Raw genomic sequence first — 14,818 nt, 5'->3', positions numbered from 1 at the left:
GGAACCTCATCCTCTAGCTCTGGTAATTCAAAGAAAAGGTCAGATCTACAGAGCACAAGACCTGGATATTTATGAGTAGATTTTTCTCAAGGATGATTGGTTAAGTGATTTTTAATTCTTTTAACTAAGCAAAATTTCAAGATATATGTTGATAAAACAAGAAGGTATGGAGAAAATATGCATTCAAGATATAGTACCAATTGTTCAAAACCAAGATTCAAACATTGTAGAATTATCCAGACTAGTTTAAGTTTTTCTCTTGATCTATAGATTATCTTCTTAGCAGTTCAGATGCAACATTTGGCATTTCCTTCTCTGTTTAAAGCCAATAATTACTTATTTATCAAGCAACTGCTATGTGTCAGACTCTATAATGATGCTTTTCATGAGATCGCATTTAATTTGCATAGTACCCTGAGGTAGGTGTGGTTTTTCTCATTTTATTGATAAGGGCACTAAGGGGTCAAGGTAACCATATTTTTTGGGTGTTTGATGACCTATTTCTGTTCCCATGGAAGCAGGGCATAGTAAGGTTTTAGGCAAATATCAAGGAAAGATTGTTAATCCAGTTGCTGAACCAAATAAAGCTTGACTATCAGAAGACCAGCCTATTCTACCTGGCAAGTATCATCCTAGAAACCCGCCCTCTGAATTTTGAAGTTGCAGCCTATTAAAGGAGCCATTCTGCTCCTGATCCTCCCACAGTCCCTTAGCATGTATGTCTATGGGTAAAAGATGTTCTCTCGGTAAATCTGGTTTCTTTTGAGAACTTATGTTTCGTCCATCACTTCTTTCAATTTTCCCTGCACCAATAGCTAGCTACCCTTTCTTCATGGGCCCCTTCATGGGCATTGTTAGGGATGGATTCAGAATTAGAGCATGAGTGTCTAGGTCTCCTCTGACACCAAGAGGCACATCTGTGAATAAATGCTCCAGCTACAGTACTTGGGACTCTATGATTGTGTTTTGTTCTTAGAAATAATTTCTGGGTCTGAGCTGGATTGCATAAATCCAGAGACATTGCAAGTCTTGTCACTTACTAATGGTGAAGCCTAAAATCTGTAAACTTTTTTTTTGTGAAGTCCTTTCAGAACCAATTTACATTCGACAGACAAAAGCCATTCTCCTCCCTTAGTCACAATAATAAAAGCTAAAGATATAATAGCTTCAGATACAGTATCTCATTTACCAGCCACACCCATCAGAAAGAATGTTAGTCCCTTCTTATGTATAAGGAAATTGAGACTCAAGTAGACGCTCCTGTGTTCAAGATCACATGCTGGGAAATGTCAGAGTACATTTCTCTAACTCTGAAGCCCACACTATGGTGTATTGTCCCTTTTTTAAAAAAAGGAAATACAGAAACTTACTCACCAGCTTTGACTCTGAGTTTTGAATGTTTTTGAGAAATCAAACCCCGTCAACCTCAAGGAATGAAGATTTGCCACCACTAAGGTCATGTTGAAGAAAACACCATAGTTTCTAAAACACTTCCAGAAGATGCATCCAGAAATGCCTAATGTTACAATTGTATCAATGCAATATGTGTATGATTTGCCAGCTCAGACTCGTTTGGAGGTATAATTTCTTTTTGTTTCTTAAAAATCTCTCTTGTTGGGCGCCTGGGTGGCTCAGATGGTTAAGCGTCTGCCTTCGGCTCAGATCATGGTCCCAGGGTCCTGGGATCGAGTCCCGCATCAGGCTCCCTGCTCCCTGGGAGCCTGCTTCTCCCTCTGCCTCTCTCTCTCTCTGTCTCTCATGAATAAATAAATAAAATCTTTAAAAAAAAAAAATCTCTCCTGTTAATGTTGGCCTGTGCTCTTATTTTGTGAAACATGAAGGGCCTGAGCACGTGATTACTGAGATGATTTCCCAAACACCCTTCCAGTTAAAACAGTGTTTCTATAGATTGTCACCCCTTTCCCCCCTGCTGCCTATTCAGGATAATTTAATTTTTAGAAGTGCTCCTTATTTAAATAATATTCTACACAACGTATTATTTGCTCTTCCACTTAAATTATCAGTACTCATTATTATAGTCATCAGCACACACACAAAAAAGTAATTATCATGCTTAGGCACAGCTGCAGAGCTGTCTTTGCTGGATACTTTGTTAAGGGGTTAATGTACCTTTTTATTGTCTGCTTTATTGGAGAATGTGCAGTTTTAGCTAGATTTCCCCTTCTTCATTTCCCTAGGAGCCAATGAGTTGAAAATGCCATTGTTTTTCCTAATGTGAGTGTCTGGCAGAACCAGCCCTGGGATGTCAGAAAGCTCATAGTTTTTTAAAAAAATCGTACTTCAGTCATGAAAGGATGAGGACTGAGTTTCAAGAAGGTGAAATTTCTTGTTTGCACAGTGTGACTAGTCAAGCTGTACTTTTGTGCTTAGCACCAAATATAAAAATAGATGATGTCACTACAGAGAGAGTGAATGAAGGAATCAGTGGGATTCTTTGGTTGTAAGCAACAGAAATGGACTCTGGCTAGTTTGAAATTTTCTTAGGAGGAGAGTGTATTGGAAGGATATGGAGGGGCAAAGAGAAGAATGTGCTCACAGAACTGAAGGAAAAACAGAAATCAAGCTGAAAAGCCATACCCAGAAAGGTGGGTAGAACAGAATTTGGGTCTCTGGCAAGGACTCTCAGATGGTTTCTTCTACTGCTGTCAACCATTTTCAGTTTCATTTTCATTCCCTATAGAGTAAAATTCCAGAGAAAGAGCTTTGTGGTGACTTACTTAGCTTATTAGCCCTTGTGGCTTTGGGGAGGCTTGGGCCTTGTCTGGCAGCCCCACCAGTCAATCTCTAATAAGGCAGCCCCTAAAAAATGCATTTTAAACAAGAGTCAGAAAGTAATAACTATAAAGGAAAAAACTGGTAAATTAGACTACATTAAAATTAGGACTGTTTACCAGTAGATACTATTTTTTTTTTTTTAAGATTTTATTTATTTATTTGAGACAGAGAGAATGAGAGACAGAGAGCATGAGAGGGAGGAGGGTCAGAGGGAGAAGCAGACTCCCTGCCGAGCAGGGAGCCCGATGCGGGACTCGATCCCGGGACTCCAGGATCATGACCTGAGCCGAAGGCAGTCGCCCAACCAACTGAGCCACCCAGGCGCCCCGGTTTACCAGTAGATACTTTTAAGAGAGTTAAAAGCAAGCTACATCATGAGAGGAGAAACTTGCAATAGACTTATCTGACTGGAAACTCATATCCAGACTATATAAGGAACTTCTACATATCAACTCCAAAACAGCAGACCCCCCAGTGGAGAAAAGCCTTGAAAAGGTACTCGCAAAAGAGGATATCCAAATGACCAGCAGGTGTACAACTTCATAGCCGTCAGGGAAAGCCCAAATAAAGCCACAATTTGACACCACTTTACACCTACCATCATAGCTAGAATGAAGAGGACATGGGGCGCCTGGGTGGCTCAGTTGTTTAAACGTCCGAAGAACCCGCTGGTAGCAGGAAGAAGCAAGAGTCTTCTAGGGTCGGGATGCCTGGGCGGCTTAGTCGGTAAGCGTCTGCCTTCGGCTCAGGCCATGATCCCAGGGTCCTAAGATCGAGCCCCGCATCGGGCTCCCTGCTGGGCAGGGAGCCTGCTTCTCCTGCTGCCTGCCACTTCCCCTGCTTGTGCAATCTCTCTCTCTCTCTCTGACAAAAAAAAAAAAAAAAAAAAAAGGAATCTTCTAGGGTCTGGCATTTGATGAGATAGATACTAAGTTACTGGGCATTTCCATTGTTTTTCCATGGGCAGAACATACAGCAGAGACGTGGGAACATGCATGCCTGAAGTCAGGTTACTCTTATGTGCCATAACTCTGTTGTTTGTAGGGCTGTTGTTGCTACAGTAGTTGGCTGTGCCCCAGACAAATGGGGTGCTGGTCTGTTCCCACTGAGCTTTCTCCTAGTCTTCATCGCAAAGGAGGGGTAAACCGCCTGTGCTCTCAACCAGAGTCTCTTGTCCAAGGTTCCTGGTTTGACAACATCCTGCTCAATACAACTTGTGTCTTCACAGCTTGAGATATGATGACTGATTTTTGGCCCAAGGAAGCTGGTGGTGAGCATTGAAAGGACAAAGTAGCCAATTTGCTTGCGACATCAGGATGATTCTTTCTGCCTTTGATAAAATGATAACACTGCAGACCCTGATCTGGTGGTTTTTATCATAGGAGCATTATAATAGCTTTTCAGAGTCCAGGGAATTGATGTAAGTTTTTTCCATGTTGGAAATGAAGGAGCTGAATCCAGGTGCTGGGTCGGGCACAGTCTCCCCATATCCAAAGAGCATTGAACTTTAAATGGGTGATTTATGTTGTCTTTTTTCTATGTGTGTTTTATACTTGAATAAAAATTTTATAAAAAGAGAACAGAATAATGAAAGCCCTCCAATTCATGCATTCCCTGGAGTAACCATGCCTCCTGACTATCCCTCCCTAACTGTAAGACTTTGGGCAAGTTACTTCTTTTGCCTCCATTTTGTCATTTATAGAAGGGAGAAAATAGCAGTACCTACCTCACTGGGTTGTTGGAAGGCTTAAATGAGATAATCCAGGTAAAGTGTTTATAACAGTGCCAGACACACAGAAAGCGGAAAGTAACTGTTAGGTTCATATATTGTGCAGTAAGTTCTCCATACTAGGTATGCTAGGGTTGATGTAAAGAAGTATAAAACCTGGGCCTCAAAGAGCTTATAACAATCGTAATTAGAAAGACAAGGTATGTAACAGAACAAATCATTGACACTCCAAGAGGGTATTGGGAAATTACAGAGAAGAAAAACCTAAGAATTCAGTGGAAGGAAAAATTACCGTAGGTTGGAATGTTCTGGGCAAAACTCATAGAGTTGTGAGAAGTCAGAAGAGGGGCTGCCCATGGAGGGGGCATGACAAGAAAGAAGTACAAGGAGATTTATTTCTACTTCTGGTACTGGTTACATGAATGTAGTCGGTGTATGAAAACTTTTGATATGTACGCCCTTCTGTATGTGTGTTGTACGGTATGATTTTGAAGCCTGGTTGATATCTGATCTGAGGCAAGTTACTTCACCTCTGTGAATTTCATTTTCTCCACCTATAAACTATACTTAATATCTTACATAGCGTTGTCACGAGGATTAATGAACAAAGAGTATGTAGAACGCCTAGTCCAGGACGGCACAGTAAAATAGTTCATGTACCTGATGTGCTAACTGGGCTAGAAGGTGACAGACTGGGATAGACCTTTCCCATGTTAAGATTTGGAACCTTTATCTGGGGCTTATTGCTTTGTCGAGGGAATGACCTCATGCCATTATTGGTGTTGTGAATGGAACCTGTCACAGTTTGTCAGTGTGATGGCGCAGTGACTCAACCGCTGGGACAAAGGGCACTTCTGCTTATCAGAACCGCTGCTCGACAATTGTCCCACACCGCCACTGTCCCTTTCCTTTTCCTGTTTAGTCAGAGCTCCACCTGCGAGTGCGAGTCAGTGCCCGATCCAGGTGTGCATCAGTAAACATTTACCGAGTGTCTGCTGGCTGTCAGGTATTATGTTAGACGCTGATGGAGCTAGTAATAATGAACAGAAACAGGCTCAAATGTACACAAAATAAGACCTGGGCTTTGCCTTCCAATAGCTATAGTCTAGTAACAAGATATATGTGCTTCTTCTGAAAGCTGTTTATTTTCCCCCTCCTCTCCCCTCTTTGTCTCTCCTGTTATCCTCCACTCACCCACCCCTTCCCCCTCACACACCAACCCTTCCCTGAACTCCACTCCATGGAAGCAGGCTACGAGCCATTTAACATGGCCTCTATCCAACAAAAGCAATCAACTCGTAGCATATATCTTCTTCTTGGCTCCTCGAAAACTCTAGACGGCCATGCCTTCCATTAATTATGATAACAGAAGCAGCCATTTATTAGGTGTCTGGTACCTGCAAGGCATTATGCCAGGCGCTTGCCTACATTATCTGTAACTCTCACAACATGCTGCAGGGCATCATTATCCCATTTTATAGGTGAGGGACCTGAGGCTCGGAGAACAGAAATCACTTGCCTGACGTTACCCACAGCCTGTTTGCGGTACAGTGCTCTCTCCCGTGTGCCGTACTCCTTGTGGAGCTGTTGGCAGTGTTCGCTCTGATGATTAAACATTGTAAACACCCTTCTGCGTCAGTTCATCAGTCAACTTTTCACCTATAAACCTGTGTGGTTAGGAGAGGCTGGTGCCAGGGCCACTCTTGCTGTAATTATTCTAGCTTGACTGGAAATGTCAATAAAGAGCCACTCAGCCTCGCAAACAACTTCTGACCTCTTGTTTTGTAAATGCCTTAATATTCAGCAGCACTAACCTGCTGTGCCATCAGGAGGGATACTGAACCTATTTCGTTATCTATATTAAAATCTTGGATGCAGGTGCCTCAGGAAGAGCCTCTGTGTATTGAGAAAATTCTGCCACTTTGGCCCTGCCTTACTAGGCAGTCTCTCTCGGATTAATTTAGTACTTGCCACTAGCCTCTGTTCTAGGAATCTGGAGACCAATAGGGCCATGTGATGCAGGTTAAAGGGAACGTTGCCATGAGCTGGGCATAGAGGAGGCCCCGCGATCAGGTGCATGTTCTGGGTGGTTTTGTGTGGAAAGGCACAATGCAGAGTGGCTGTTTTTCCCACTAGTCCAGGTGTTTTGGGGGCCTGGGCTCTAACCCCGTGGAAGCCACTCAAACTGAGATAGCCAACTCTATGTAACACAGTCTCATGGCGTATGTTGGGCATAAGTCATGTTCACACGAGGAGGGGGATCAAAAGCCAGCAAATCACTGTGGGTTGCAGGTCTAGTCTTAAGCTTTCCAAGCCTTAGAAAGGTAATCACATTCTTGTTTTGAGAGGTAAGCCTTTCTGGGGATTGACGCACCATCTACAGTAGGAGACGTATATTGGCAGTCTGACTGACACCAGTGATTTGCTCAGAAATAAAAGCTACTCTTAATTTGAGTTTTCTCTGCCTGTGCTTAGATTTTTAGGTATTATTTCCAGTTCCCACAACCACCCCTCAAGCTGTTGGATAGTTACTCGCATTTCACAAATGTCAATACTGAGCCAGCATCCCCACCAGGTAGACTTGGTTCCAAATCTTGAGCTCTTTCCACTCTTTCTCAGCACCTGAAAGCACTCTGTCTGCTGTTAGATTTCCAGTGGAGATGTCAGCCGCTTTGCCAGTTTGGCTTCAACCAACTCAGGCAGAATTATCAAGCATTTCCCTTTTTGGGTTCACACAGCACTTTGCATATACCTATAGGAGCACTTTGTATTGTATGGTAATTGCACTGATAATGTCTTACTCGTTTTTTTGATGTAGGGCCCGTTGCAGTTCCGGGCAGTGTTGTGTAGTGGAAGGACTGGGTTTAAATCTTGTGTCTGGTTTCGCTAACATTTTATCCTCAGCATGTGACACACCACTTGTTAGCGAACGTATATGCTCAGTAAGTATTGAATGAACTAATGAATGAGTAAATACAATCTTGGCTATTATTTTTCCTCTGTGAATCTTTTTCATTATTAAAACTGAAGGATAATTGTATCTACTTTATAGGGCTCATATGAGATTAAATGAATCAGTGAAACCAGGGTAAATGATGGTGTGATAGTGACTTTTGAGATTCAGGTAGTGGTTTTAAGATTTGTCATGTTGCTGTATGTCTGAACAGTTCACTTAGGTTTATTGCTACAGTAGTACTCTATTATATGAATATGACACAGTTTGCTTAGCCATTCTCCTGTTGATGGGTAGTGGGGGTATTTCCAGTTTTTTACTATAATTAATAAAGCTGCTATGAACATTCTTGAACAAATCTATTTGTGGACATATTTTTCACTTCTCTCACATATAAACATGGTAGTGGAATTGCTGGATCATAAGTTAGGTGAATGTGCAAATTTATTAGGCTGCTAAACCATTTTTCAAAGTGATTTTACCGCTTTATACTCTTACCAACAATATAAGAGAGTTCTAGTTGTTTTCCATCCTGTAACATATGATAAGATCATGCTTTCCAACTTTAGCCTTTCTGGTGGATGTGTCGTATCTCATTATAGTTCAATTTGCACTTCCTTAGTGTCTAATGATGTTGAGCACCTTATCATGTGCTCTGTGGCCATTCATATAGCTTCTTTTATGAAGGGCCTGTTTTTTTTAATTGGTTATTCTTCTTTTTATTATTGATTTGTGGGACTTCTTTATGTATTCTGGATATGTCTTTTTTTTAATAGCTTGCCTTTTAACTTTTTAAGTGATATCTTGATAAATTGATTGAAAAGATGCAATTTATTAAGTTTTTTTTCTTTCATGGTAGTGCTTTTTGGTGTCATGAGAAATCGCTGCAGCCTGCAAGGTCATGAAATTTTTTTTTTATGTTTTCCTACAGAAGTGTTACAGTTTTGGTTCTCATATAGATCTATGACCTTTCTCACTTTAATTCCTGTATATATATAGAGAGAGAGGAAAAGGTTAAGGTCTATTTTTTCCCATATGTGTGTCTAGTTGCTCCAGCACACTTTATTGAAAAGAACTTCCCTCCCCCATTGAATTCTACGGCACCTTTGTCAAAACCCAGATGAGTATATATGTATGGGTCTACTTCTCAACTCTCTATTCTCTTCCATTAACTTATTTGTCTTTCCTATTATACTATCTTAGTTACTGAGTCTTTATAGTAAATCTTAAAATTTAGTAATAAAGCCCTCCAACATTTTTCTTCTTCAAGATTATCTTGGCTATTGACAGGCTTTGATAAAAACTGAGTTTGTCAGTTTCTACCAAAGGGGAAAAAAAAAAAAGTCCAGGGATTTTGTTTGGATTTGCATTGACTCTATAATTCAATTTCAGAAACTTTTTCATCTTAACATTTTGAGTCTTAAAATCCATTAACACGAAATCTCTCCATTGTTTAGGCCTTCTTTAATTTCTCTCATTAGTGTTCTGTAGTTTTCAAGTATAGAGGTCTTACATGTTTAATTTAATCTGTGTTTTTGAAATTTTTATGATATTGTAATTTTTAAAATTTCATTTTCCAGTTATTTGTTCCTAGTATTTATTTATTTTTAAAGATTTTATGTATTTACTTGAGAGAGAGCATGAGAGAGCGAGTAAGAGAGCACAGGCAGGGGGAGCTGTAAAGGGAGAGGGAGAAGCAGGCTCCCTGCTGAGCAGGGAGCCCAACATGGGGCTGGATCCTAGGACCCTGGGATCCCGGCCTGAGCCAAAGGTAGACTCTTTTTTTTTTTTTTTAAATTTCAATTCTATTTTATTTAAATTTTGATTGTATTTCAAATCTCATCCTCTTTTGTATATATTTCAAGGTTATTTTTTATCTGTTTTAAAGGATTAAACATAGTTACTGTAAAGTCTGTGTCTAATAATTCCATTTATCTGAAATTCTTAAAGGTCTGTTCCGTTGTTTTTTTTTTTTTCTTATTCATGGTACCTGGTTTGTGTTATTTATTTATTTATTTATTTATTTATTTATTTATTTATTTATGTTAATCACTGTACATTACATCATTAGTTTTTGATGTAGTGTTCCATGATTCATTGTGTATAACACCCAGTGCTCCATTCAATACGTGCCCTCCTTAATACCCATCACCAGGCTAGCCCATTCCCCCACCCCTCTCCCCTCTAGAACCCTCAGTTTGTTTCTCAGAGTCCATAGTCTCTCATGGTTCGTCTCCCCCTCTGATTTCCCCCCCTTCATTTTTCCCTTCCTACTATCTTTTTTTTTTTTTTTTTAAGATTTTATTTATTTATTTGACAGAGAGAGACACAAGGAGAGAGGGAACACAAGCAGGGGGAGTGGGAGAGGGAGAAGCAGGCTTCCCGCGGAGCAGGGAGCCCAATGCGGGGCTCGATCCCAGGACCCCGGGATCATGACCTGAGCTGAAGGCAGACGCTTAACGACTGAGCCACCCAGGCGCCCCTATCTTTTTTTTTTTTAACATACAATGTATTACTTGTTTCAGAGGTACAGGTCTGTGATCCATCAGTCTTACACAATTCACAGCACTCACCATAGCACATACCTTCCCCAATGTCCATCACCCAGCCACCCCATCCCTCCCACCCCCCACCACTCCAGCAACCCTCAGTGTGTTAACTGACTGAGCCACCCAGGCGCCCCTGTTACTAGTATTTAGATATATAATTAGCTTTTTTAAGTAATGACTTTGTATCCTGACACCTTGCTGCATTCGCTCATTGCTTCTGTGGTTTTGTTGATATTTTTGGATTTGCTGAGTACACAATCATGCCATCTATGAAAAGAGCTTTATCTCTTTCTTTTGCTTTTCATTCCCTTTCCTTACCTTGTTGCCATGCATATGGACTCCACTACAGTACTGAATAGATGCGATGAGATTGGGGGAAAACATTCAATATTTCACCATTATGATATTAGCTGAGGTGTGTGTGTGTGTGTGTGTACATAGATACACACACACACACACATATGCCCTTTATCAAACTGAGGAAATTGTCCTCCATTTCTAGTGTGCTGAGAGTTTTTATTACTGATGGGTGTTAAATTTTACTTTTCTTCATCTATTGTGATGGTCTCACAAGGTATTCTTGTACAACACATTATTCTGTGCATGTGTGAATAACTTCTCTAATATTCTGCAGAAGTTCAGAGGAGTTGCGTAAGAGAACACAAGTCCAGACACGTTTTTCAAAGTGACCACCAGATCCTAGTGCTGTGTGCAGTTTCGTGTCCCGTGAGTCCCACCTGCGTCCTACAGTTAATTTGGGAACACTTTGGACTGATGTAATTTTCAGTTTCTCCTTCATCAGCCTTTATAATAGCGCAGATGTCTCTTATCGTGGTGGTAAATGTGGGACTTTGGGTGCTCCCCCCGCCTGTTTGCCTGTATCTTCTAATTTTTTTTCGGTGAACATAGATTGCTTGTGTTAAAAGAAAGTTTTTAACCCTCTGTGTAATTAATAAGATTACAGATTAGTAGACTTTAGACCCAGTCCTATCAGTTCTTTCTGAAAACTTTTCCTCTATACTCCTAAGTTTTGAGACATTCCATGTTCAGGTGGAAAGAAGCTGTCCCCTTGCAGAGCTGTACGATCACCATTTTTTCTTTTTAAAATATTATCATCACAGGACTGATTGTACACAGGGCTCATGATAAAATGTTAATACTGTGCTGTGCAACCACGGTGGTAAATCTCCATTGAAAGCGACTTCAAAGGCACCCGAAAGTGGAGTGTTACATCTGTGACTTTATTTCTTGCTTCCTCAGTACATTAAGCCTAATTTTCACCCTTTCCTTGTGTTTCAGTCTCCTGTATAAAAAGTACTGTATTTTCTGCCCATCATCCTTTGTGATAAAACTTGAACATGTATAGATCGACTGAAAAAAGAATTCATTTAATGGTAGATGACTAAACTCTTCTTTGCTGACCCTTCTATCCCTTAATTTCTGGAGATGTTCCTTTTTAACTCTTTCCCAACTTTGGGTTCCTAGGTGAAGTTCCCAGCACAATTCAGCTCAATAGGCTGTTATGTAGTGGCCAGAGTGGGAAAATAAACACAAAGAGATCATGCCTGTGTGTGCTGTGATGGAAGTGTAGATCAAAGACTTGAGCCCTGCTCGGGAGTTTAATGACTTCCAGCAGATTAGTCTGAGTCCAGGGTGGTTTTACTCAAAGGTAACTCTCTCTAACCTTGGCTTTAAATTCTGGCATTTTTGTCTATCCGATTAACAGTTGAGGATTTAGAGGCCCAGAGCTGGAGAAGCCTCTTTCAGACCAGACTGAGAGTGATAGCTCTAAGATGTGGAATAAGGACCAGAGATAGGCTGTTATTTCCAGTGGCTGTGCTTTGTTTTCGTGGAACAGGAAGTCATTATCTGGAGAGCCACAAATCCTTGAGAATACATTTCCACTTCCAGAAAGGGAAGTGTCTCTAGCCTGCGAGCACTTAGAGCAGGCTTTATCGCTGGAGCTACAGAGCCTCCCCCCCGCCCGCCCCCCCAGAGCCATTCTAAGTCACTGCCTTGTCAAAATAATCATGGGGGTTTTTTTCTTTCTAATCACAGATTCCTGATAGAGGGAATGTTTTCTGCTTTTTCTCCATGTTTAATGTGAATATCGGTTACTTCCATTGCCTGATGTTGATTATTAAAATTAAAATGTTCACACGAAACAAAGAACAAACCTCAAAATGAAGAAATAAGTGCCCTTTTTCTTTCTTTTCATTCATCAGTAATAATGAAAGTAATTGAAGATGGATAGCATGCCATATTCTGCAGGTGGCATTCCCATGCATTCCCATGTCTTCTCATTTGGTTGTCACAGCCATGTTGTGGTGGACAGACCAGATTATTTTTATTATGCTTTTTAAAAGTGAAGGAGCTGAGACTTGGAAATGGAGTCACTTGCTCAAGATTAGGTAGTTAAGCAGACACAGAGTGGCGGTCGGCCTTGCGGGAACCCACAGCGGTCAAGCTGAGGGTCATGAACTCCCAGTTCCTGGGTTCAGACTCTAACTCCACCACTTATTTGTTTGTGACTTTGGTCACTAACCTCCATGCCTCAGTGTCCCCGAGGTAGGACCTACCTTATGTCGGTGTTCCAGGATCAAATCGAGAGTTTCAGTGCAGTCTGGCAGAGCACCTGGCATCCAGCACATGACTGGTGAGCGTTAGCCCAAGCCACTGCTGTGGTCTTGAACCTGGAGGTTGGTGGGTGGGTGGGGTTATTATCTTTCTCTCCTTCCAGCTCCCTCTCCTGCCTTAAACCTCAAGTCTACTCCCCAAGTCACCAGAGAACTCCAGACACACTCCAGAAGTCACCAGGGGCTATGTGGGTTTAGACAATCCAATCCCAATTTAAATACCCTGAAGAAAAACTAACACCATAAAGATCTCTCTCCTTGGCTCAATGTTGCCCTGATTCTGAAGACGGTTGTGCTTCTCTCCACTGACACATGCCTTACCCCCCTTAATCTTAACCAGAAATCTTAAGATTTTAGACAGAATAGTTACATTCCTCCTCTCTAAATATTTTCGGGACTATTTATTCTTTATTTGCTAACAGCCTTTATCAAATGCTGACTGGTGTATTTGCCCCTGTCTGCTCTTGAGGATAGGATAGAAATTCCTATGCTATGCAGTGCGTGCTCTTGAAAAGTCTCTGAGGAAGCAAACCTCTGTTTTATGTTGTGCAACTTGCCCTCTAATGTAACTGAGGTTCATGCTTTGAGGTGGGCAGATGATTCCACCTTTATGTCCTTCACTTGACTTCTCTCATTTATGCAAAGAAGGGGCAACAAGTAGGCAAACGCACCAGTCGGCCATTAGTCCAGCTGCAGAGGAGGTTCGGTCTGACCTTAGGAAATGCCCTCAGTGTAGGAAGCAAAGGTTACTATTTTTAAAGAGTGGAAGGCAGCATGTTTGTCAACATTTCAGCATGTCACAGCCAGGCAAGCTTTCGATTTGAAAATAGAAATCCTGATCCCGTTACCTCATCTCTGTCTGCTGAAGTCCCTGACTTGAAATGTCAGTAGGATCACATTTACTTCCTGAAACAAATGATCAACATTGATCATCCTTTATGCACGATCACAGTTTCTTACTACCTTTCACATATCCTGCACGTCCCCACCGAGGCAGCCAGACATTGCATATATGTACTGAAATGAATACCAACTGCCCTCCAGACTCTCTTGGTGTACGTAATGCTCGTAGTAACAGCTTGGTCGGATACCGCCAACAGCTGCTGGCCCTTACTGTCTTGCACGCTGCCGGTTTGGAATGTTGTCCCATAGAAACTCTCATCTATGAATATTAAGCAAAAGAAAATGTGGGTTCTGAAACTGTACATGCAGAAGAATCCCTGCTCTGTAGATAGGTATATGTTCATGAATGTGGATGTGCACAGTCAGACAGCTTGAAGGAAACACTGTCATAGTGACATCAATAATCTCAGGCGGCAGCAAGATTCAGGTGCTTTGATTTCATCTTAAGCAGCCTCCACACCCTGCACGGAGCCTGACCCGGGGCTTGATCTGAGATCATGACCAGAGCTGAAATCAAGAGTCAGATGCTTAACTGACGGAGTCACCCAGGCGCCCAAGGTGCTTTTAATTTTATGTATTTCTGCACCATCCAAATTTTCTAAAATATAGAAATGTTCCTTACTATTCCTTAAGATGTTCCTTAAAATCATTAAAATCATCAAAAAAGTTCATCTTTATATTACAGAAGCAAATTGTTACTTAGTTTAGAACTTGGTGACTGGAACAATTATAAAAAGCAGTGTGCTTTAAAATGAATTCACATTATGAGTGCCTTAGATTCAGTGGGCCTTAAATCCCGAGTTATCCCCAGCCGAGGCAAAAGACACTCAACCCTGGTCCTATGGACAGTTGGGGAACATGTCAGTTAAGTGGCACCTGTCAGCTCAGGAGGTAGAAAGGTATGAGTGTGTTCTTGGCCTTCCACTTTCCCCTGTTCTCTGGTTACTTGATTTCATGTACTTTATCAGAAATACTAATGGGCTCTGGGAGACTTTTGAAAAGGCTGTGACCTCTTTGATCTGACATGTAACCAAGCCTCTCAACACACAGGTTTTGGTTTAATGTATCTGTAAATAGTCTTTATTCCAAGATTGCTTTTTGCGTTTCTGTCTCTCTCTCTCTCTCTGTCTCATGCAACAGCTGCCCAGTTAGGACCTACTCAAACAACATGAGAAATTGTAGGACTTATTTGGAACCCAGAACTACCTCACTATCTGAATAGTAATTACAGACCTTACCAAACAGCAGTTAA

General features: G+C 41.3%; 1 protein-coding gene and 1 pseudogene across 7 annotated transcripts in view; one reads left to right on the top strand and one right to left on the bottom strand.

The window, feature by feature from the left end:
• STON2 (stonin 2) overlaps positions 1-14,818 on the top strand; it is a 144,202-nt gene that overhangs the window by 97,318 nt on the left and 32,066 nt on the right. The window lies entirely within an intron of this gene.
• Positions 3,730-5,658, bottom strand: LOC123861844 (gametocyte-specific factor 1-like; annotated as a pseudogene).

Source organism: Mirounga angustirostris, unplaced genomic scaffold, assembly GCF_029215605.1.
Source record: "Mirounga angustirostris isolate CCGP_5_RB_7025 unplaced genomic scaffold, mMirAng1.0.hap1 SCAF_9, whole genome shotgun sequence".
Classification (NCBI taxonomy): Eukaryota; Metazoa; Chordata; class Mammalia; order Carnivora; family Phocidae; genus Mirounga; species Mirounga angustirostris.
The sequence above is the reverse complement of the archived record's forward strand: the minus strand, read 5'-3'. Positions and strand labels throughout refer to the sequence as shown.